At 32.9% G+C, this 25,045-nt stretch overlaps 1 protein-coding gene across 7 annotated transcripts in view; it reads right to left on the bottom strand.

Annotated features, from left to right (window-relative positions):
- The window catches only part of LOC141449739 (discoidin domain-containing receptor 2-like), a 556,155-nt gene extending 548,979 nt beyond the window's left edge, over positions 1-7,176 (bottom strand). For 3 of the 7 annotated variants that reach the window (XM_074119466.1, XM_074119456.1, XM_074119457.1), the window contains exon 1: positions 6,835-7,176. The gene's annotated coding sequence lies outside the window, so the exon portion shown is untranslated. Of the gene's footprint in view, positions 1-1,256; positions 1,488-6,834 lie in introns of those variants that run through there. The other 4 variants (XM_074119460.1, XM_074119461.1, XM_074119458.1 and 1 more) reach the window with 3 other exon arrangements.
- Between the last annotated feature and the right edge of the window lie 17,869 nt (positions 7,177-25,045).

The raw sequence follows: 25,045 nt of genomic DNA on the forward strand, positions 1-25,045 counted from the left end.
AACACTCAATTAAAGAGACTGCATTTAATTATACTTTAGAAATGGTTTTTTGTCAAAAGCAGATATTTATTGGTTATTAATTGTATTATATGTAATTTGCGTTCTCGTATTCTTGGATACTAGTAAAATTATTTAAATAATAATATCGTTATTTAACGGATAAAACATAAGCTTTTTAATAAGTTTCTAAAGGGCTGAAATTACAAGCTGAAGTAAGAATGAAGTGTTTGGTGCTTGCTGATTTGGGTATCTTTTATCGTTTAATCAACCCTTACGCTTAACTATGTAAACTGTAAGTTTTTGTTGAGGATATTTTTGTACCTTTTGGATAATTTTTTTTTAATCCGTGATTTGAAGAACTTTAAATATATCTAATAATAAATAAATATTAGGATATCTAGAATAATTAGGCTGATTTATGCTTGAAATAATTGCCCTGCCACTTCTTCTTTCCACCAAATTATATTTTACTCATACTCAAACTGATTGTAGACATATTTAGATTATTTTCTTAACTAAACAAACATCGCCCTAACATGAATTTCACACATGATTAAGAGAACGACAAAACTCTTAACTTCCTGGATATCACACTTACTGTAAGAGACAACAACTTTGAATTTGGAATATTCAGAAAGCCCACGTCTACTGACACTATTATACACAACAGTTCCTACCATCCTATCCAACAATAGAAAGGTAAAAATATCAATTCCAAAAAACTATTCGGGAAAAACCATGAATGATAATTTAAGACTTTCAGACAATTAAAAAGAAAATATGAAAGAATACATCAAGGTTCATAAATTAATTCCAAAACAAATTGGAGTGGAAATAATGCTAATCTTAAGCTTATTCTCGATAAGTTTCATCTTTCTGCCAATTAAAAAGAGACTTTTAAATAGTACATCAGAAAGGCTTAGAAACAGTTTGGGGAAGTATGAAAGGTCATTTTCAACTATTTGTTAATTAAAGTGTGAAAATTAAAGAATACATCAAAAAAGCAAAGAAAATTATTTGGGGAAACAAATATTGGGCAAGCAAAGATTAAAGAAGACATTATAAAGGTTAGGAAATAAATTTTAATACTTTTTGTAGTATTCAAAATTAAAGAATTAACCACCACTGAACGTTGTCGAGACGTAGCATTAATATTGATTTGTAAGTAATAAGTAAATGATAACCAGCTATTTTCATGCAAGAATAATAAAAATACAATTGATACTTAAATTAAATAATTAATAATAAAGTCTTACCTTGTTTAAATAATAAAAAAGTTCATCAGCACATCAATTGATCTACCAGTCCAATAGCACTTGACACTTGACACTAGTTAAAATAATTCACAACACTATTCGCACTAAAACTGTGTATCATGCACTAAGTATAACTTAAACACAATTTATAAAGTATCACTTCACTTTAACACGTACTAATTTTTACTTTAAAAAACACGGAAATAAAGAGACACTAACGATTAAAGATGGGCACCGGTAACTGGCCAGGCAGATCAGCTGGTAAAATTAAGGTTATCTAAGGCAGTGTGACCAACTTTTTTTTTTTATGAATAAAATGATTTCATTTTAATTCGCTAATTACACATTCACAAATTACGTTTTATTTTTGTAGATTATGAATGAAAATAATTGAAAAAAAAAAAGTTTGTCACTGCTTAGTTAACCTCCACTTACCAGCTGATCTCCCTGGCCAGTTGCCGGCGGCAATTTTTAACTTGATTTATAACTTAAATTTTTCGTTACTTTGTGTCTCTTTGTTTACGTGACTTTTAAATAAGTGAATATTAGTGATTGTTGAAGTACAGTTGTTCTATATAAAATGTGTTTAAGCTATAATTAGTGCGTGATATTGGGTTTTATTGTAAATAGTGTTGTGCATTATTGTAACAAGTTAAGTGCTTTTGAGATGCTGATGAAGTTTTGTATTCTTTAAACACTTAAAAGACGTTAAGTAAATTAGTTTTGGTAATGCAACGTTTTCAGGTTTTTTTACTTTGTCTCACCCTTCCTATGTGGAAGTTTTACAATCGAGAAGATTTTCGATATGCCGGAAATAAATAATTTCCGGTCCCTGATTATTACGGAAGTAGTTTGTACAAATCCTTCTATGTGAAAGTCTTTTTCTTTGTACAAATGCTGATATAAAATTTTTCTAGTAGGTATTTAAGAGATATGCATGTTTTGCGCATAGGTAATGTTTTAAAATTGTAAAATGTAAGTTGTGGAAACGTTTGCAGGTCCATGCTTCCTTAATTTTAAACGATTTCAATATTTCCTGCTAGATGGTGTAAGAGCAGAATGACACTTTAATGTTTCGTAGGGGAACCATAACCACAACAAATTTTAACAAAATCATTATATGATTTACAAAGTTATTAGAAGTAAATATTTAAGAGGGGTTCTTACATAGGGCTAACTCCTCTATTATTATATGTACAGCAGCGAGACCCCCAAAAGGCACATCTACATAAAATTCCAAATCGAATGACACCTCATAAATGAAAATCGGTCCACGCGTTTAGGCGCTATGTCGTTTTTGGCTACTTTTTTTCACGATATTTATTAAATCTATAATGTTGCAAAAAAAAAAATAAAAATAAATAAAAAAAAACTCTTGTAAAGGATTTGCCCTATATTTTTAAAAAATTTGGGAATTTTATCTTTTATATAAATTGAGAAACTAGAAATAAGTTGTTGGAATTTAAGAACTAGGATCAGATATCATGTACAATACACTTCGGAATCCTTTCAGAAACTTAAGACACTGAGGAGGGTACAGGCTGAGAGAAAAGCGAATTTTCTTGACTTTTTCATAACAAACTACATATCAAATTATTTGTATTCAAAGAATAGACAAAGTTGTTATTTATTAGAAAAGGTCATCTGAGTAGAAGCAGTATAGTACAATTATCGAGTTGGTAACTAAATCTAATGTTTTATACTCAGGTAGAGTTCATATCAATACTGGATATTCCAACTAACTCAGAGCCATAAAACTATCATCTACACAAAAGTTCAATTGTCATAATTATTTCGAATTTATTTTGGACTGTACATTTTATTACTATATATATCTAGTCATTTTTATAAACGTTGCTTACAAAGGGATAATAACATTTCTTACGTTTTAAAACAATTTAAATCTTTTCTACAGCTCGGTACCAGAATGGATGCTGAAATAAGTTTCAAATCAGACAATTTACCTATAACAACAATAAAATAGAAACTCTTAAACCGTTTGAACCCACGTTCATCCCTGACTCCTTGATTTACGAAGATTAACAAAACAAAAATTTGCTAAGCACAGACTAACAGATCTTTTCTTAGATTAAGCGCTCAACACCTCGCTGTAATCAACATTCCTGTTTTTTTTTGTTTTTTTTTTTTTTTTTAACAGGTTGGAAGATGGCCAGACTATCAGGTGAACTAACTCTGGAGACGGTCACAACTGACCACGGGAAGGACAGTCATTCCTCAGATCTACCACCAACCATATTTAGTATTTGCCAGGATTTGAAACAAAATTAGCTCTGTAACCACTGAAGTGTTTCAATTTTCGAATCTACAGCGAGAGTAACTTATCTATCGCTAAGCTCACCATCCCAAATATAAAAAAATGTGAATGCCATTTAAGTATCAAGTAATAAATCAACTCAGTTAAGCGCTAACTTAACAGGACATGAACTTGTACGTTTTCCGCGAAGTATTTCAAACTTAAATCTCATCTTTAGAAACTGGTTGCTAAATTAGACATACATTCGCGCCCCACTTTTATTTGCAATATTTTACAGTGGCAATTGGTTTCAGAAATAATTTAGGGGCCCAAGATCGTGGGGTTACATCTAAATAACTTTTTTTTACAACAATGGAAATGTTCTACTATATGGTAATGATTTTATAATTCATTAAAAAGAAACTATTATCTGCAAACAAATTAAAAAGTTTCGATTTTCTTTAATCGAATCCAAAATTGAGCCTTCAGAGGTTTCAGCTCGTTAAGTTGGTCCTACTTAGCAAGCTGCAGGATTTCAGTATAATTTCTATCTAATTTATGTTTGTACTCAGATTGATCGCTAAAGTAAGCTATTGTTTCTCTAAATACCCCTAATATAACCTTTGGTTCTTCTCAAAACCGCTTACATTTCTCTTAGTGTCTTCACTAATCACACTAAATCCTACTTCAATTTACATTCAGATCTCCCGAGAGTATAATTTTGCCCATAATTCCAGAGAGATAGTTCAACAACAGATGAAGCTTTTATAATATAGACAAATCACTAAAGAGTATGGCACCAATAAAAGCCATTATTTCTAGATTATTAACAAGAATTAATATCACTTCTCTATTGTATTATCATTGGAAGTGATATTTCTAAATATTGTAACATAATATATTTTTGCTTATTATAATTAGATAGGATTTATTTTCCTAAGCGCTAAAATATTCAATATATCTTCAATGATTCAACTAAAATTAGTTCGTAAAATATAAACAAAAGCCTGTAGCTTTTACATCCTACTCAAGCTGTTTGTATAGAAAGAAACAATGATCTCCCTACATCCAGAAAAATGATAATGTTAGCCGATAACCAGTGGTGCATACTAAATGCTACAGAGTCAGAACTTAAAGACACAATTTAAATTGTATAAAACTTGATAAAACTTACAGTCAGCACAATTATATTTAAGCAAACAAACAATAAAAAGAAATAAATAAAGTGGTTTGTTACTAAAATTTAGTAAATAATAATATTGGCCTAGATTTAAGTATTTAAATGACGGAAAAGAATCTAAATGCAGGGAGTTAATGGCCTAAAAGGGGCGAATGTGAGAAGAAATTAAGAGAATTTGAGGCTACCTTAGCCTTAAATCGAAAAAAAAAAACAAAGATGATAACTTTAATAAATTCAAAATTTTGTGAAAAAGTGTAGTTAACAATTGAGCGATCAAAATAATACGGAATCAAAATGTGGGAATAATTAAATAAAATTTTTATTTGAATTAAAAAAAAACTTGAATCTCTGATAATGATATCAAACGTGCTAATCAATTATATCAACAGAAATATTATTAAAGTGAAAATCCTTTAAAAGCTTAAAAAATACATGTGTATTATACATTAATTAGTAATTAAAAGAGTGACAATACTTTATTGATTGCAAATTTAACAATTATAAATTTTATTATTGTCAATTATAAAGTTAATTTACTTTAGATGAAGGCAAAATGTATTTGAAAAGAAAATAAAGCAACTAAACTCATGACAAGAGTTTAAATGAATTTTTAATTAATTGAAATTAAATTACAGTCCAAACAACACTGTGCTCTTATTTTCTCCAAATGCTCTAAATAAACATTTTTCTACATTTAAATTCAATATTTAATTTATTTATATTTAGTTTTTAAATTTAATGTAATTATTTTCCAATATCATCATTACAATTAGAAGTTAGGTAACGCTATTTTTTTAAAACTCATAAGTAGACAATTATCAATTTCTGATTTATGATAACTTATATCCATAGCTTTAGATGCATGCTTTTCATTAGCTTTAACTCGAATGGAGAATAATATTAAACCTTATTTTCCCCATGATAACGATAATGATCCCTCGTTTTTAATTTGTTGGATTTAAGATGAACTAAAGACACAATTTATCAATTTATTAAATACTGTTGGCGTAAAGGCTATTTATTCATAACTGACCAAAACTTAACAATTCCTCAAAAATAATATCAAGGCCTAGTCAGGAACTGTAAATACGTATCTTGTAATTATTAATTTCATTTTGAGTTCTTTCGCAATTCAGTACGAATGAATTTAAAATCTTTTTAATTCAATTTAACAATTATTAAGTTTAATACCCGAGAATTTACGGAATTCGTTAACCAGAGAATCATAGATTGAGTTGACGAAATTAAATAATATTTGCAGAAAAGACTAAGAGAAGTAATTGATGCAGATTTGTTTCAGATTGTTATCAAACATGGATTAAATAAAATCCCTTTGTTTTTTACTCGTGAATTCAGCTGTTAGATTCAGGTATTCACAGAAATTATTTGTGGTATTCGGTATATTATGTGAAGTTTTGGACAACTACCTCTGTAATGCCTAATGATAAAGTAGTTTGAACTGACATTTTTTTTTCTAATAACTCAATAACAGTTTAGATTTATTTATTTTGATTAATAATTGACGAATTGCAATTTACCGTTAATCAAATCAGTTCTTTTTTGTAACATTGCGGACCAATGTCTTCCAATGATTTCCAAAAGGAAGGTAATTTTTCACCATATATCTCTTGCGAATGAAGAATTATATCGGCCACAGATACTAGAGAAAAATGTCACCAGTCTTCTGTAATGATCAGAGGGCCCTTGCAACAATGAATGGATGAAATATAAAATTGGAAAAGAAAAATGCTTTCCCCCATTATCATACTTTCTTTTTCGCTCGTTTTTATTTTGTAGGAGTTTAGTTTGGGCAGGAAGCCTCTTCGCCATACCAATATTGATTTAACAATTACAATGCTCGGCCAGGTATAGCTCACCTTCTGATCGCCGTTATTTTCTATTTGTAACAGTATTAGGAATATCGTCATTTTTTTTTGAATTAGCTGTTTACCATTCGCACTTTGCGTAAAAATACTCCCTTACAAGTAAGTCGCTGTTACGTTAAAAGCTGTGCGATTTTTTTAATTCTAAAATTCGATATTTCAATTTTTAGTTAGCTGCATAAAACCATTTATTTACAGAAAAGGAATATATAAACTTAATTTCTTTATAAAATATAATAAATAAATTATTATCTATCTCACCTTAATATTTATTAGTAAAACCGTCTTAAGTTGAGTTTTTAAATACGTAAGAAAAAATTAAAATTCCCAGCGTTGCAAGAAAAAAATTAAAATAAAAGAAATAAAAAGCAAAAATAAGTCTTACTTTAAAAATAAGTTTATAAATCACACTCACAATAAAAACCTATTAACAGAGGTTCTTCACAAAAGCGTTCTAAAAGAAAAACTAATTTAATTATAGTTTTATTTTTTGTCAAATACGTATGAGAACACTTCGCGTAATTATCTAAACGCACCAAAGTTTATTTGTCGGCAAGCTGTACACACGACTCTGCTGGCGGTCAGATGTACACTAGTCCGCTAGATGGAGCTGAAGATGCATTGAGTGGGGGCGGATACCGCGCATCCTCAATCTGCTTCATCTTTCCTCCTGCCGGCAACGATACGCGGCGCTGCCCGCACTTTTTATCCTAGTTCATGGCTAACTAAAGAAGTAAAACTCTTGTGAATCCATTGCCTTAGTTTATTATGTATTATTTAAAACAATGTATGACTTTTCCAAATTGATAACAATGAAAAGGGGAAGGGAGCCAATCTTTTACAAATAATAATGATAAACGGTCTACATCCGCTTTAGATAATATTAAACAAATAACCGCACAGGTCTGTGGTAGCGGACCGGTAATGAAGAAGGATGAAAGATGCTACTAGTTAGTTCATCCTCCGCTAGTGTTGTACACCCTTCTGGCTTAAGACTCGTGGCGGTTAAAATAATTAGTGTACCATTATTTGACTGAAAATTTTATGATAAATTGTTTTTGTCTGAGATTATATTTCAAAACATAACAATAGCTGGAGCTGGGCAAATTCTAAGGCGGAAGAAGGAAGTCACAGGGAAATATCCAGTCTTACGACTTAAAAGGGGGAGCTTTACCATGAGTAACTGCATTTTTTTTAAGAACTTTTTTTAGATTTCATTATTATACTTTTCCCAGTTGAGAACACGATTTCTATCTAAATTAATCTCCCTAGTAGGTATTTTTATTAACACATCAGGCCTCTGGAGATACATTTTTTTACATTCGCGCCCTCTGCTTTTTTTTTTTAATTCAGTCCAATCAATCCATTCCTTGCAAATTTATGAGGCAAAACTACTGTAAACCTCATAAATTTAAATATAGAGAATTGAAAATAGTCTATAAAAGACGTGCAATGTTGCAAAGCTTCTACTTTACCGCAAAATCTTTTTCCACACCTGGAGTTAAGGTAATTTATGACATCCAACCAATCTCATGGCATGATCCAAAAATTATTTCATTCCTTGCTTTCAAGTTTGAAGACTTACAGTTTACTGTTTTGAGAAAAACTGAGATAAAAAAGAAAAGAAAGAAGTCTTCAAAATCCAAATTATTCCTGCCCTTTGACTATATTTGGAGGTGTTATCATTAAACTGTTCGGTACCTCTACAATGTGGTAGAGGTGTAATCGGCCAAGTTAATATTTTATTTCAGTTAATTATTTTATAAATAAATTATAACGTGAGAAGATATTTCCGAAGTTTGGATAGAATAATGGAACCGTTAGGAGTGGTCAAATTCCCGTTAGGGAGACATAATAGTACCCATTGTTTCTTAGGATACATAAGGGCTAATCTTTCCAAAGAGTAAAGAAGTAAAAATCAAAATATTGTGAAAGTGATATTCTGCCCTATGACAGCCAAAGTTCCCCCCCACTTATTAGCCATATTTACAACTACAATAAATGTTGCATCAAGTAAATTTGATCATACAGGTTAAATTCACATGAAAGTCGTGATAAGAGTAATTATCCATTGGTGAAACTCTTTCTCAGTGGAATAACTCACATCAGTAGATCCCTAGGCCACTTCCACTTCAAACGACAAGGAGGATTGTCTGGTAGGTGAGGTGAGGAGAGTTGTACAAGAGGATTAGGATGGAGAGCTATGTAGTAGGCTGTGAAAGTTGCGGTAGCGAGACTTTATTAGATCGGTTACAAAAGGGATGTGAAGGTCAGTGTGAATGGTCAAAGTTAGTTGAGATCCGAAATGAAAGTGATAAGTTCTATGGAGCAGTGATGCTGGTAGATGACTGTCATGATGTCACAAAGCTTGAGATGAAGTGAACTGATCTGATTGTCACTCTTCAGCTACAAAATTATGAAAGTGCTGAAGTGCTCCCATAATGGTTGTAAAGTTTATTCATTGGCAAAGTTAATGGTTATTTAAAAACAAATTCTGTTTTTTTCAATTATATGTACATTTGTTTCTAACTTATGCCTCTTCAGGCAACTAGCAAACATACTTTACAATGATTTTTGGTGAATATCGAGGTGTGGTCTTAAATTAAAACAACTTGTTTGCTTTATACCAACGTTTCGGTAATTTTTACTGCCTTCTTCAGGGTCTCTGCTGATTTCAATGGTTCAAAAAAAAAAAAACCATCATACTTTACAATGAATTCTTTTATTAACCATTAAATAAAATCCAAGGCCTAGACCGGGGTATCGAACCCAGTACCGCTATACATCTTGGCTTTGCGGGCCTCGCCTCTAACCGCTCTGCTACCGTGGCGCCACTCTCTCTTAAGTGAAGTGGGACAATTATCCGATAACAACAGCCCGATAATGAAACCATTAATAATAGAAAATTAATAATCTTAGGATTGCAAGGCAGTATCTTCTAAAATAGGGACCCGAACATTCATGTCTGATGTTAGTATCAATTCACAAGAATGTTTTCGATAGGCTGATATCTATCTTGTACTAATGGTCGTTGGTAGTTTTGAGTGAGAAGGGTGAGAAGAACTACAACAATATCTATATTCTGAAAGTTTCAATTTTCAAGATAAATTGGGTTAATAACCATGTAAAGATGAGATGTTACAAATAATTTTATTTTTTCAATTCAAGGGTAAAAGTGATAGCAAAGAAATGCTTAAATACGTTTTCTGACTTCCTTGCTGTTACAGCCCATGAAGAGCCTTAGCCGCCTCAAGTTTTCAATTGAGGTTTCGTGAAGATCTAAGAGTTTGCAGGGTAGGTTCGTGGACCCAATGCCCAATCTCTGGATACATTCGAGAACCTTGAATTTAAAAGGTTTACTCCCTTTGCCGAAGTTATCTCCAAGGGAAGGTATCCCTTGGGTGTGTAGTGTATGAGCTTTGGTGTGAATGTAGTGTAAAAAGTATTTTGTCCCTTCTGTACAGTGAAAGTGCATGGAGTACAGTGCAAGGAACCCGTGGGATGGCAACACCCAGGAAGGTGCAAGCAACAGCGACCCCCTTGCGGGATAACTGGGTTTTACTTAACAAAAAATTAAAAAGCGTGGAATACTCAAATTAAAGGCTTGACTTAAAAGAATTTTCAGACTACACACGCGTATCGAGTGTACAATTGCACCTGAATTCTAACATGTAGATCTCATTGGATAATAATAATAATAACACAACATTACTGACAACAATGTTCATTCAAGTACTACAATCTAAATCTTTTCCAACATAGTTTGTGTGCCGTCTTGGTATTACAACGTAGTTAGTTTTAGCAACACCATAACTTCACCAAATTCCACTAACTTGGTTTAATGTTTAAATTGTTATAATAATTTAACAGGAACATCCAAACGATTTAACCTTAAATATTTATTAGAAGCTATAAAAATAAATGTATACAAACAATTATCTACGAAGTGAAGGGTAGAAAAGCTGCTCGGTAAACTATTTCATTCAAATTACTATTCACAAGAACAAGAACAAAGTTAAAATAAATTTGTAATCTAACTTTCCTTGCATAGTTTACAAAGTGAAGTACATATCTATCTTTTACTCTGTTGTTTGTGCTTTAAAAGTTTGTAGTAGTTAAATTTTACTAATTGTATACATTAATTACAGACTTTGATATTTAATTTTTATAATAAATATTCTTCATTATTGCTTGTAGTAATTTTTTTTCCAAATGAAGAACAAATAAATAAAATCCATTTTGATGGCAGTGTGGAGAAGCTAAAGTTTAATGCATTATTGGATATGCGGTTAGCTGAAGTAATCTGTAAGATGTGTGCAATGGTAGCTTTCCAATTTCCGATCCATTAGGCTTGCCCAAGGTTCCCAATATATTGAAACAAGCAGACAAATATTTCAACCTTAAGATTCAATAATACTTTTTATTCCTTATTTCTTTTACAATCAAATAATTCAAGATTTTATTTATTCTGATTCAATGTAGTCAAGTTTAATTTGGTTTTAAAAGTTTTCAGTAGTATCCTTTAAAAGGACGCAAACTTTGTGAATATAAAACATTTCAATTATTTCCAAAATGTTACCCTAAAAAACGAGTCACCAATTAAACATTAAGTAGATTACTTTTTAATTCTTATTGGTCTTACTAGCCGTTATACCATTATTGACCTAGACCTACGCCAATAAGGCTTTATAAATGCAATTATGGTTACTCGCTTTAGGACTATTGTTTACTCTAACATTGCTGAAGTCAACTAAAAATAAGGAACCAAATTACATTTAGATATGTAAAACTAGATAGGTCACAACCATTGGAATTCTGGTGAATTAGTTAACGATTTTAAAGGAAGCAGTGAGTGAAATTTTATCCACTCTAGTTAATAAAATATTAATTTTAGGGGTTAGCCAATTATGTGTTGTTCAATATTAGAGCCAATTATCTTTTAGATTAGGTAATAAAGTTTTGAATTACCTGCTTTAAGGAAGTGAATTTGTGTAACCATGACAATTAGAAACTATCAACAGAAAACTTTTAGTTTTAAAAGGGTTTGATGAAATCCAATAGTTGATTAGTAAATAAATCAAGCGCCTAACGCTTCATTCATATTTAAGCTCTTTATTTCAGTCACCTAGAAGCTTCTAAAAAAGCTTAAGTAGTTTATTAAAATTTGTTTCTAATTTCCATCCCCGTTCTTATGAACTAAATCCTCAAACCAATTCTTGGACTTTCTAAACATTTAACCAATCGTCTTTTTACAAAGTATTTATAAAACCTGAATCAACAGGGGCGTCAGAATCCTAATCCCAATTAGAAATATTTATTTATACAACAAAATGTTACAAACTATCAGAAAAATAAGAGATTTTTAAATTATTTCACTAGTAAAATTTAAATAATTAATTGCTACCAGATCCTTAAAATAAATCTAATTATTACGAACGTATAAAACTTTATGGCAGTTTGGCGAATAAGTTACTTAAGAATGTTGCCAGGGATAGTTATATTTTTCTTATATGAAACTCTATACTTTTTAAAAACTTAGTTCTGGCTTCCCCCACCAACTAACAAGGTCTTCTTTAATAAGGTACGTAATCGGATAAGTAAAAAAAATAAAATAAAGTAAGTTGCAATAAGTGACACGTACAATATTCGGTTATCATCGTAACTAACAGATATTAAATTTTGTCTTAATCTTTTGCTGTAAAGGAATGTGGAAGTAATAGAAGAATTTAAAGGAAGCGTTGATAAAGTGAAACTAAAAGAAGTAATTGATGCAAAGCAACTACAAACAACTACAATACTTGTAGTTAATTTTGTTAAAATTTCTTTTATCCTTCAATTAACAAATTTCCTGCGCTCTCATTTCCGATTTTCCCAATACAAAAACATCATTATCCACTCATGGCAATCCCCCATTGGTGGACCACTAAAAACACATTAAAATTTCATTGTTCTGTTTTGCCAGGACCGACAAGCAAAATCCTAATGCATGTATTGTCAATCTACATAAAAAATATTCATTCTTCACCCGGAGTTCCTCGAACCCATCAACATGAGACAAGTCCTTCAAAAAACTAAGACAATCCTCTTCCATTCAAAGCTGTCCGTTTCTCGTCTTTACTTGAATGGCTTCTCTTTTTTTCAATTTTCCGTCCTACGCACGATTCTCGCGTAATTATCCTGGTTTAAACAAACTCTCCTGCATCTCGTCTATTTGTTTTCCCTAGGCCTTTTCAATTTTCCATTCAAAATTTACCAATTTTATTTTAACATCCTTCCCACAAGTCCAAACCAACTAATCCGCAGCTTCTCCATTATTACCAGATAAGTTTCCTTAGTGTTCATAACAAGTCTAATATTCTCAATTTTAATTATTCTTTTCTTTTTTTTTATACCTACAAAAGTCAATTTCGACTGCCAGCAGGTAACTTCGTAGGAGTTTCTTCGTGGTCTACGAAGCTTGGCATCTCTGAAGATGATTTTGGGAAATGTAACTTGTCGTTTTTTAAATAATATCACTGCTCCAGAATACTGGTTGAAGTAGGGCAGACACTTTCTCTATTTTTTTTCAACTAATCTTCTTGATATGTTACTTTCGTTCGTTCTGAATACTAATGGACCTTAAGTATTTGAACTAATTTCAATTTTGACCTGCCGTCAATATTCATTGACAAGTTCTGCTACGCCTTGGTGTCCGCCATTTTTAAGTTCTTAATCCCTATATACGAGTATGATTTGCAAAACGCCTTTTTGGATGAAACTGTTAAATAATAAAAAAAAATATTTAAAGAGTGAAGAATTATTTAAAGTGAACTCATAATTTGCTTCCTAAATAATTAAATAAATAGAATGCTTTATAGTTTGTTTTTTTCAATTTATGAAATTCAAATGGGGTCAAAAGTAATTGTACAAAAATGTACAATTTATAAATATATTCTGAGGTAGCGGGGTCCTCTTTCAGACATTTCTAAAAGATTAGGTTATAAAATATGTAGGCAGTCTAGGTAACATATGTAGATGCAGTTCAGGAGTATTCCTGCAAATACACTCTACACATGTAAATGTGCTGGAGTGCAATACAGCTATATCGCATTTTCCAACTCTGCAAATTACTATTTACGTCGCAAAAATTAAGGGGCTAAATATAGCATTCTATTAATATAAAATTTTCATTGTAATAACCCTAAATTAGTTCACAAACAAAATATTTACGAATAAAATAATGAATAGACAGAGCCGCTTTAGGCTCTAGCACAATTAAAACAACCTCTTCAAGACATCTTGCTTCCGAACTTTAGAAGGAGTGTCGCAATCATATCCGCGATTCCTGACAAACTGGAACAACGCTTGTACTGGCGAGATGTGGATACAAGCACGCTTAGCTGAAAGGAACAATTAGTCTACATAGGAGTATGAAATGAAGAAGTTAGCTAATGATGAACAGGAGGATGCAGTTAGGTTCTGTCTATAGGAAACTGTGTAACTATAGTAGCTTTTATAATTCCAGGTGCAAATCATAGCCGATCTCATTACCGAGAGGTTCACACTGGACTGGTAACCAGGCAAAGATCTGCCTGGACATTTAAACCAGTAACAAGATCTGAGGTATTTCTAGCCTGACAGGTTTCCTTGCGGAACATTGTTGTCACACATTGCATCTAATTACATCTGGGTCCTGAATTAAACACTTGATGGCACCAGTAAATTTTGTGGAACGATGAAGGAAACTGTGAAACACCTCCTAAATGACTGTGAAAGATTCGAATATCTAGGAATTACCACGTACTGGAGTGTACAATGATTCTGGGATTTCTCGGACATCTGGAACAGTTGGTGTTTTAGTTTTTGCCTGGCACCACTAAGAAGGCCCAAAGGATCTTATAGGTCGCAGACAAGGTCATACCCCCCCGCCTAAAACTAATCGTGAAATTAACTATAATAACATTGCTTTAATATAGGAAATTTCATGTCTATGTTAGTTTCCATCTTACAGAAATTCTAAAAGTCATAATTTAATTCACAATTAAGGAATCTTTTTTAATTAAACTTACAAAAAAAATTAACTATAAATGTTTATTTACAATGGCCGACTTAACATGTTTCTGTTTAAAAGAGTTGTGAGAGGAAAAACCATCCTAAATGAGAATGATTACTTAGTGGAAAGTTAAATAAAGAAAAGAAGCCTTCATAGGGGCTTTGGAAATGAAAAGTGAAACAAATAAAACAATGGCGTTAACAAAGAAGTCGCCTTAAGAGATAATTCGACCATGAGTTGAAGGAACACTGTCTGAAAAACACACAGAACACAATTGCAGATACAGGCAGAGAAGTGAACTCCATTTGCTTTCAATCGAAATCAAAAATTAGAACGTAGAAGAAAATTTTGGTAACTTATATGTCAATAATAAAGAGAGATATAATGTACAGGAACCTTACAATGTTTAAAACTTACGTAAGTAACATTATAACTTAACTCTACAAATATCCAGTGGTTACAGTGATCAAAAATATAAAATCCAACTTTTTCTGATTTCATTTTTTAGCCCTACATTGATGGTACATAATGTTTTTTAAATAACCTGAAGGTAAATAAAAAAACACTGGTTCTTGATGGGCGACAAGCTGCCTAACCCCAGCAAACAATAGAACTTTTTCCAGTCCGCTGAATACGTACGCTCTTGTTATAAAACAATATTTGCATTGGCTGCGCAAATAAACAATGTCCATTTTTCACCATTATTTTCTACTTAAATTGTAGACAAATTTAAGGTTTGAGCCATAAAGTTTAACAGAACATCGTCTGCAGTTATAAGATATAATATTGTACAACCCGCTTTATCATTTTTCTGAGTAAAATTTATATATATCTATTGGCAATACTGCTTATCTAATTTAAACTTTAGGAGCTTTTATTTTATTTATTTATTTTTTCTCACCCAAAAAATCCGTTTATACATCACTACATTATTGTTTACTTAAGGTGAAGTAACAACAACAAAAAAATATTATTTTGTTACAGAAATAATTAAAAGTAAACAAGACTAGCTGATATGAAGTTTATGTCATCGTCGTGGTGATGATTTTGAAAGAAGCTCCCCTCATTTTACCGGTTAAAATTTTAATTAAATTGTTGCAAACATAGACAGCAATGATATTGAAATAAAATATAGCTAAAAGTAATTTTATAACGTTAATTTTTAGAAGTAACAAATTATATAATTGTTAGGGAAAATAAATTTCTTGTCTGGTTGTTTCTACAAAATCTTAATCTGATAGTAAAAATTTGCAGAAAAAATTGTTAAAAAATAATTTCATTTTTTAAAAAAATATTTATACATTTTCAAATTATATTTTTAACGCACTGAATATAGAAGCTAATAGTTGTGAAATAAACTGAATATTTCTTTATTGCGTAAAGTGCATAATAAAGATTGTACAATTTAACTAGCAGCCAATGCAAACTTGATCAGATAGAATGTGTTCGCAATGAAAGTTACAGCTTTCAGATCGCCCAAATTTTACTTTTCTACTTCTGTTTTCTGTTTGGTTTACTTTATAGCAATAATTATTCTTTGAATTGGTAAGAGGATGGTGCCAACACAGCAACTCTCTCCGCTCCGTCGACTGGAGTCGATGGTCAAATACGCTACAGTGTCCCTCGGCTCCACACTATTTCCCGATGGAAGCTGTAAAGGATGTAACGTGGGAGGAGGAGGTGCCATCCGAGAACGAGGGGCTTTGAAGTGACGAGATGGCGCTAATGACCATGCTGTCGATGCGCCGGAAAAAAAAAATTCATTGAAAGGTATATTTAAGATGTTTTTCATTAATTTTCCCTCCATAGGTATTTGACAAATTAAAAGATTATGCAATAAAAATTCCATAAGAAAATATCTATTCAAATGTAATTACATTTATTGGAGTTTCTTATTTATACTTTAAGGATAAACAAAATTAGGTAGATTTGTATTATTTATTCTTTGTAATAGATGTGATAATAATTGTAATAGATTATTTTTCTTTGTAGCATTCTTTGTGATTACATTAACATTAAAACTGCCTTTATTATGTATCTTGTTTCTAGAGCAACTTTTCTCAATTTATTTGAAATGAACAGCGAATATGCAATAATTTTACGATCGGTTGGAGCGCTTATTATTCATAAATATTTAAGTTAGTTTGAAACATTGAAAATTAATGTATCTGCCAAGGTAGTAATTAATGTTCTAATCCTAACTATGTCCCTTTAATAAGGGACAAACTTGGGAATGAACTAATTAATTTTAATTTATGTAAGCTAGAGTTTGGAGGGTGTTAGTAAGTATGTAGTGCGGTTATGGGGGTAAGGGATATTCCAGGAGAGAACTTGTGATACTTGCTGTGAGGCAGCGGGGGTGGCAGTGTACTGCCCACGTAATGATAGGCGGCTGTGGTGAGGTAAGAGGTATAGAAGTGATAGAGGCGGCTTTTCCGTCCACGTCCATCTCTGCCGCTCCCGACTTTGGCTTCTTCCTGGCCTCTGCTCTACCTATCCGTGTGTCGGAGGCGGCGGTAATAGCAGCAGAGCAGTTCAGTGGCGACATAATATCTCCAGAGTTTATAACAAACTGTATTCCCGTACACTTTGCGACTTTGTGACTAAGCCATACTTGTGCGAATACATACATTCTCGGGTATCGGGCCCATCAAAAGGCAAACCTCACTTTACTTGTTCCTTTTAGGACGGCTCACCATCTTGGTCTTGGTAAAACTTCTCTTCAAACCACATTCGCTTTCATGATCAATGGCGATAAACTGTTGAGAAGGGTCTATGCCCGCTTTGCAACTTATTCACTTTCTATATGTGATATTGTAGCTATGTATGTTCGTATTCGAAGCTTTCGATCTAATAATAGCTTTGACCAATTATTACTAAAGTAAACAATTAGGTTTACCTTCCAGATCAATAAACAGATTGAAATAATTACATTAATGAACAGTATGTGAATAGAACGTATTACAAGTTCATGAATAGTAGTTTTAAAATAATATGATTTACTCATGACTCACTCATCACTGAAGGAGGACCCACTGATGGATGTAATCCAACCAATTCTAGATATCAAAGAAGATCAGTGCCTTTTTAGGCAATAGAAGTAACTTTCGACGACTCCTCTCTTGAGGCTATCAGCAAAGAGCTATTGAAAAGATGAGTTCAACGCACTTAGTCCGAATAAATGTACATTTTTTTTTTATCCTAAAGAAGAGTAGAAGTTATTAAGAAATCTTAGTGGACCAGCGACCAATCAAACCCAACATAACCAAGGGTAGGTATTCGTAGGCAGCGGTTTTTGTCTTCCTTTATTTAGAGCGTAGAGGTTGGTAGTGTTTGTTTGGGACTTTTTGATAATTTATCAATGAAAAAACCAGGATAGTGTGCAGAAGTATAATGGAGAAAACTTGTATCTATTTCCTGAGTGCAAGACAAGATGGTGGTAAGGGTTATGATCACCTATGGAGTAGATTGGGCAAATATGGTCAAGTTGGCTACTATAAAGTAACCAATGAGGAATGTTCCTACACCTAGCTTGCTTTTCCATGTCGGTAGAAATGATTCCTTGACCGTGATGGAGGTTTTCATCGATCTTACACCTCTCCAGTGCTGATTAAGAGGTAGGCGAAGGAGCCATCTTCAAAGTCGCTAGAGAGAACATTGGAAGAACAATAGTACCTCTAGATGGGCACAATAGATCTAAGTCGCAGTGCTACCGCGCTCCCACAAAATACCTTAGTAATAGCAGATCGAAATCCGGTTAAAGGACAGAATAACAGAGTTGTTAATCTCGAACAAAGAATAAATTTTTGGTAATGCCGAGTTTTCCCTAACCTCTACATTATTACAATGTGTCAGCGAAATATTGCAAAATTGTGTTTATTAGAAAAAAATAATGAAAATTTATAATTATCTTTTCTTTCTTTTTTTACACAATGCGAATTTAATTAGTAAATAATAGGTTTTTAATGGAATAACGTGGCAGGCTGTAAGCTTCTGAGAGAGTGGAAATAATTTGGCGGTAGAAAATGCAATTTTAACGGTTTATTTGTGCAAACAGCTGGTGGACAGACGTGGAAGCGAGAGGGAAGGTGTGTATAAACTGATATTGGTTGGTGTTGGTGTGGAAAGTTGCAGAATATGGTTTGTAGCCGGTATAAAGGTGAGTGGTAAAAAAGAGGCTAGAGGTTAATGTTAGGTAAATATTTGGAGGCGAGATTATATTGATAACAGGTGAATCCACAATGCCTCCAGCTTGCCGCTGGTCCACCAGCAATTTTAACATCATTCTACTACCAGCGGCCAAATAACGGCAACAGCCTAAATAGAAAATGGAATATAGGCTTCAATTTTACTTTACTGCAGAATATTTAAATAACACGTTATTGGCTTTGATAAAATTGTATTTTGTAAGATTTAAATTGAAATTTTAATTACTGCAATTCCGTATAAAAAATAAGTAAAGCAATGCTTTTTTTCAGGCAGGCTCTACGTCCAACTACCAAATTAGGTGTTGCAGACGGAGGCGAATAACCTAGAATGGGAATCGAATCCAGTACCACAATACATTTTAGCTTTGCGGGTGTTGCCTCTAACCTCTCGGCTACCGTCGTGCCTAATATTGTTGTTATATATATATATAAAAACATGAGCCAAGCATCCTACAATTAGGCGAAGGAGTTCATCAGAGGCTATTCGCCGATGCTGACCGCAGAATTAATCCGTCAAGGCCGTGGGGCTATAAGGATAATTGTAGGCCTATTAACGGGCCACTGCAGGCTCAGAAAACACATGCATCGCATGGGCCTGGCAGAAGATAACCTTTGTAGGTTTTGTCAGGAAGAGGAGGAAACGGCACTGCACGTGTTGTGTCAGTGTGAGGGGCTCGTATGGCTAAGGATGTTACTTCTCGGGGAGGAAAAACCAAGGCCTGAGAGCTTTACCCAGGCGCCACTCTCCAGAATTAAGAGTCTGATTAAACGGACGGGTCTGAAGGGTGAGCTCTAAAGCCGGGGAGCCACAATAGATCCATAGGGGTCGCGGTGACGCAGGCCTTGAGGCCACCCTAATTTAATCTAATCTAATCTAATCCTACAATTACCGCGATCTGTTGTAACTTATATTTTAATACATAAAATTGAATGTCACACAGAAAGATGCGCATAAGAAATTTGCAATCAAAATTCATTAAAATCCTACCAAGCTTTATCTTTAGATTCTACACCATGTGCATAATATAGATTTAATGAAAATAAAGCATTAGTTCTTGGATTGCATTTCCTTGCATAATACAGTCCAAACGAATTCTAAACCCCACAGCAAATCTCTCAAAATTAACCTGCAATTGGATAGGGTTTAGACTGTATGTACAAAGTTGATTTCTTTTTAATCAACAGAAAAAGAATTCTTCAGAAGCACGATAAAGAATGTCCAAAAAGACATTTCTTTAAAAATTCGTGGAGACGAATTTCTATCTGACAGACTTTTAACTTGCGATGCCAAGAACTACATAGAGTGTACTTGAAAAATAGTGTTATTTTTCTTTGGCCAACCTCTGCCAAGTTTGGACCAAGTACCAGCGAGATATTTCTTTTCTATAAGCTTCGCTAAGATTGTTGTACTTGATAAAGTCCAGCTTCTTTTACACTCACCAAGTAACTTTACCGAAGTTGAAACTGATGAAACTGAAAAAAAAAAAAAAAAAAATCTAACGCGAACACCGTCACAACTTTCTCTTCCTGCAATTACTAAAGAAAGTCCTAACCTATAAATTTCATCTAAACTTGGCATTTCAAAATACATTTCTTAACCAGGGTCTCAGAAACAAATGCGAGACGGTTTAGGAGATGAAGTTGAAATCTCTGTACCTCTGACAATGGATGAAACCAGTTAGCAAAGTTAAATTTAGTCTTAAGTTAAAACAGAAACAGATAATTTGCTAATCTAATTGCCAATCCTACAACATACATACGTACATTGTTATCAGCGTCATCAGATACAGGTACACTTCACTTATTTAATATTTAGTAATGTAAGGTAATGCCCATTTTTTCAGGCACGTTTTAGGTCCAACAACCAAATTAGGTGTTGCAGATAACGGACATTCTTTATTGTAAATTTCTCCTTTCTAACCATTAAATAAAATCCAAGGCCTAGACCTGGGGGATTGGAACCCACTAAACCAACAATACGTATTAGCTTTGCGGGCCTCGTCTCTAACCGATCGGCTACTGTGGCGCCTAATTTTAACACTAGTAATGCCCCAGTTAGACTTCATTAATTTCATCAAACTACAGAACTAACGTTTCAATTATTAAATTAATAATTAAATGAATGTTAATTAAAATTTTGCAGTTTATTTTACTTTATTTTAATTATACACTGATGTATAATTAATTTAATAAAGTCTTTTTTGCTTGGAAGTAAGTTAGGGACTGGAAAACTTTATTTATCCCGTCCTACCTTCTCTTCTATCTTTCATCCCTTCATCCCTGCTTATATTCTACTCTCAGGATCGACCACGAGCTAAAACAATAACCCTTTCCTCTTATTGGAGTCCTCAGAGCTATGTATTCAACCTTAAGAAAGCTACATTTGATTTTCTTTCATGCTTTACTACTTCAGCTTTATTCCCTTAAGTAAGCCCAATATCAATTGTTCATCTAATCATTTGAGAAGTGTTGTGAAATGATTTTGAACATAAAAATACGAAAATATTCTGATAGCCGTTCCAAACTAGTCGGAGTTTTGGATAATTGCTTTATTGATTTATGTTTGATTTAAACGGAATATACCAATTATTCATATAAAGAGAATTTCCTGAATGCTGAGTAAATGTTAATTAGATCAATTTTTAAGGAAAAGAAATTAAAAAATATAAAGGAATCTAAATGAAGCAGTTGCAAAAATGTAGTTAAAAAAAAAGTTGACTGAAAATGGACATTATTAATAACAGAGAATTATTGTTCCACTTGCCAGAGAGACATGTGCAACTCCTTAAAGAGTGCAACACCTTTTCAAACCAATAGAGATGCGACCTCCTGTTACCCTAAAGAGATGGCAACCAAACACGGGCACAAGCGCTCTGGACCAGTCCTGCCCTAAAGAGGACTCATTAGGTCTGCAAGGATCGTTGACTTTTTAACCGTTCATTGACCGTTCATTTACGATCGGTGCACCGTGTGGACGCAAGAAACATAAATTGTAAATAATGTGGAATATAACTTCAACTCTACATTCCAGCTAGTTGAAATGTAGAGCGGTGCAATTAGCCGATAGTAGGAAAAAAAATGCTTGGTTAACTTGTTTTATTGAGTTATAAATTTACGCGAAACTTTAAGCCTGAAATTTAAAGTTATTATTATTTTATTATTAAAGGGGAGTCAATATCAAAGATCGTTGGCGTCCATAACATTCACAGCGCTTTGTCGGACATCGGGCAGTGTTTTCTCATTAAGAAAACATTGATTAATCTGTAATTTTAGCAGAGAGCAATCAAAACAATAAATAATAATTTATTTTAAATGATTTCCTGTCGCTTAATCCTGACAACTGGATTAAGAAGTAAGTTGGTAAAATAGTTTTTTCTTACAAATAAGACCTATTACAAACATTATTCAGTTAATTTGATGTAACTTTTACAAAAGCTACAGCTAAAATTAATAATCTAATTTATTAGGAATCTAATCTAAGCTGATTCCTTCATCCAGTTATATTAGGTTTTTTTTTTACAAGTTTTATAGAGACTATGAAACGAGGATACTGCCGCAATTCTGTTGCTCGTTATGACCTAGTAATGACGCATCGAAACCTTTAAAGCCCTCTCTTATTCTTTGAAGAATGGTTTCAAAATATGAAAATCCAACATACAGAAACCAATGTTCACTTTCACCCTCTGTTGCATTACTCTCTGTCCAGTTCACGGTAATCTAAAACCAAATTTCGTTCTAATGTCATTCGGTACCCAGGGCTGTTCATTGGCAAGAAATTCAATAGCCCCACATAAACAAAATCTGGAAATGATTGGACTAAACAGATAGTATCGAGTATTCAATGAAAGAAACTTTCATTAAACGAACAACTAATATATGCCTTCAATTTTGGACATGAGAAATTGAACTCTAGTGTTCAACCAAAAGTCCCAAGTACAAAATTCTTCAGTCCAAAACCGTCCCTTCAATGGTTAAATCTCCCTTTAAAGTTACCAATTCAACCATTCACAGAGACCTTGAACGATATGCCTTTAAATAGCCTAGTTATCTCATGCCGTAACAACAGTGTCCATAAATCTCACTGCGAGGCTCCCTAATTTTTTAGTCCTCAATCTAGCATTTCACAACATACCAGATAGCCTAGAGATTTCCACGGAGTGTGCGGGTTTACGTGAGTGCAGTTTTAGCAGTATGACTTGAGTTGGCAATAATTTTACTTCCTTCGGTTTTATAGAATTAAATATTTGAAAGCAAAAGACAATATATACAGCATTTTTATCAAATCTAAGAGTGTAAACAAAACCTTTTACTCGCCTGATAAATTTACCTATCTCTAAAAAAAATCTCATTCTCCAGCTGACAAAGCTACTTTCACCGATCTTTGGAAGAATTATTACACAAAAATAACCATTTGACTTTATAAATTAAATAATACCTACGGATAGATTTCTTTACAATTTTGTTGATACATCAGCAGATAATTACCAAATATGTATCACATTAAATTGTGCCAGTTTAAGTCAATTGATTTCAAATGTATTAATATTCCATAGATGTCTTGATAAAATATAAATAAAGCTTTATAATATTAATAGAAAATATCAATAATAATAAAAAGTAAGAGGTAACAAAAGTAAAAATACCCATTAGGCAATATTCGCTAACGACTTTTATAAGTTCAAAGATTTTTCCATTTTTCTACCTCTCATTTTCCGAGAGTATAACAGAACATACTCCGAAAGCCTGAGTAAAAACTTTTTTCAACCAGCTTTTTTTTTTTTTATTTATTTATTTTTTTCTCGCAGCAACTAAATCTAAAAGAGCATTATGAAGCTAGTACATACATAAACGTTGTTGGGTTTTGATTCTGTGATGATGTTTTTGCATGATAAAACTTTAAAAGGGCCTTCTCTGGTAGCGAATGTTTTTACAATGTATCGAGGGTCGCTCGGAGATAAGGCATGTTCTCTAAAATTTATATAGCCTACACGGTTCAACAATGGATTAGCATTTCCAGCCCGCACTCTGATGGCGAGAGAGAGCTGAGTTCTGCTTCTGTAGTCTCTGTATGAATGGATTGTAAGGTCATTAACTATTTTCGTACCAAAGGTTAATGCTTCAACTTAAAATTTTAAAATAATTTATGTAATGACATTAACAAATTCAGAAAAAACATTGCATGTTATGCTTTTACTGAATTTATTTTATATTAAGGTCAGCTAAAAGAGTGTCCAATGTCTCCAACTCTATTCAAAATATACATTCATATCGCTCTGAAAAATGGAATCAAGCATGCGCTTGATTAATGCACCGATGGGCATTACAATTAAGAATAATCTGCATCTCCACAGGCTGCTGTTTGCAGAAGACCAAGTGATAATAGCCCAAGATAAAGATAAAGAGGACCTGGAATATTCTTAAAATGAGGCTATAAAAACTGAGGTATAAAGATTTAGCAAAAGCTGAGTATGTGACGACAAGTAGATCTCTTGCTCTTGATGAGATAAAAAACCCAAGGGTTGAGAAATTCAAATATTTGAACTCTGGTCAACAGTAAGGATGCTTCATGTAAAAATGATATATTGCAAAGAAATGTAAGCGCAACCTGAACCCTGTTTTATGAAGCGGCATATTCTAAATGGAACTAAAAAGACAATATTTGGTCAGCATCGGACAAAGTATACTACTGTATACTACTGAGACTTGGACCTTGAATAAGGGTTTAAGGAAAGAGCTTATAGCTTTAGCTGGAGAAGGGCAGCATGAATATCAAGGCTTGAAAGAGTGAGAAACGAAGAAATAAGAAAGATAAAGGACGTTTCAAAAAAAAAAAATTGCTGCAGAAGTAAAAAGAATTGAAGATGGAAGAATGGCTAAGGAAATGCTAGACTGTAAAGCTGAAGGAAGAAGAAGAAATGGCAGACCAAAGAACAGATGGCGTCCAAGAAAGCCTCCACGGTTAAAGACTGAGAAAAGAGGATATCCGGAATAGATCCAGTTGGAAGCTGAAATTAAAAGAAATATTTGGTTGTGGAACTCCTAAAAAAAAAAGAAAAATGAAGTTTGTGTTGACGCAATTCAGAAGCTAGGTTATCAAATATGCAGAACGCCAAAAGAAGTGGAAGACTGGCTAGTTACGACTACATCAAAAATGGGTTTTTGGTAAATCATCAGTTGACTGGAGAAAAAGGGCTTCCAGTCGCGTTTCCTGACATTAAATGCAAAGATCGCG

This window comes from Rhodnius prolixus, unplaced genomic scaffold, assembly GCF_049639745.1.
Source record: "Rhodnius prolixus isolate KJV_2025 unplaced genomic scaffold, Rpr scaffold_2, whole genome shotgun sequence".
Classification (NCBI taxonomy): Eukaryota; Metazoa; Arthropoda; class Insecta; order Hemiptera; family Reduviidae; genus Rhodnius; species Rhodnius prolixus.